Source organism: Schistocerca gregaria, chromosome 7 (assembly GCF_023897955.1).
Source record: "Schistocerca gregaria isolate iqSchGreg1 chromosome 7, iqSchGreg1.2, whole genome shotgun sequence".
NCBI classification, from domain to species: domain Eukaryota; kingdom Metazoa; phylum Arthropoda; class Insecta; order Orthoptera; family Acrididae; genus Schistocerca; species Schistocerca gregaria.
The window spans coordinates 195,496,045-195,497,021 of NC_064926.1; the positions used below are offsets into that span (position 1 = coordinate 195,496,045).

General features: G+C 42.5%; 1 non-coding gene across 1 annotated transcript; it reads right to left on the reverse strand.

Moving 5' to 3' along the window:
* Window positions 1-677: 677 nt before the first annotated feature.
* On the reverse strand, window positions 678-752 carry Trnap-cgg (transfer RNA proline (anticodon CGG)). The gene has a single exon. It is a non-coding gene; the product is annotated as a tRNA-Pro (tRNA).
* Window positions 753-977: the final 225 nt, after the last annotated feature.

Consider the following 977-nt stretch of genomic DNA (forward strand, 5'->3'; position numbering starts at 1 on the left):
AAGTCAATACTTCTGGTTTACATTTCTGTCTGAAGTCATTGTATTTTAGTTACTAATTGTCTGGGTTTTTGAGACAGTCAAGGATGATACTCATTTTTAATTTTTTAAATTGTTTCGATTTTTGCAGGAAACAATATAGCTATTAAAATTGCTTCGGCTAGCGACTACAATTAAAATTTTAAAGTAAACAGGTATTTTATTCATATAAAAAATTACATATTCATTATTTGGTGTGTCAGAGTTTCTTGTAGGTAACACGCTATTAAACCGTTAGTTTTGACGGTGTTCTCACAAATCAAGGTTTTAATATTTGTTGGAAACGATATTTTCGTTTTTGTGGGGTTTTCCCACAATTTATATGGCTATGGAGCATATATAGGCATCCCAAAGTGAGATGGTTGAGCTGTCTGTAGCCTTCTGAATGCTTACTGCGTGTGGGAGAATCCATCACTCCAGTCCTGTAGTGGTATGCAGGGAAACATGACGGTCCCGAACTTGTTCTTATGTACTGTTGTCTCCTATCTCCTTGGGAGATTTTTCAGGCTGTACCACAGTTTAGTTGGTGTAATGCGCCGGACTGAAGCCAACGAAAAACCTTCTTTCCGCTGCAATACTGGCCACCACTGAAACATGGAGAAACAATACGAAAGCTGAAACTTCCTGGCAGATTAAAATTGTGTGTCGGACCGAGACTCGAACTCGGGACCTTTGCCTTCCGCGGGCAAGTGCTCTACCGACTGAGCCACCCAAACACGACTCACGCCCCGTCCTCACAGCTTTACTTCCTCCAGTACCTCTCCTTCTACCTTCCAAACTTTACAGAAGCTCTCCTGCGAACCTTGCAGAACTAGCACTCCTGAAAGAAAGGATATTGCGGAGACATGGCTTAGCCACAGCCTGGGGCAAGGTCCCGACTTTGAGTCTCGGTCCGGCACACAGTTTTAATCTGCCAGCAAGTTTCATATCAGCGCACACTC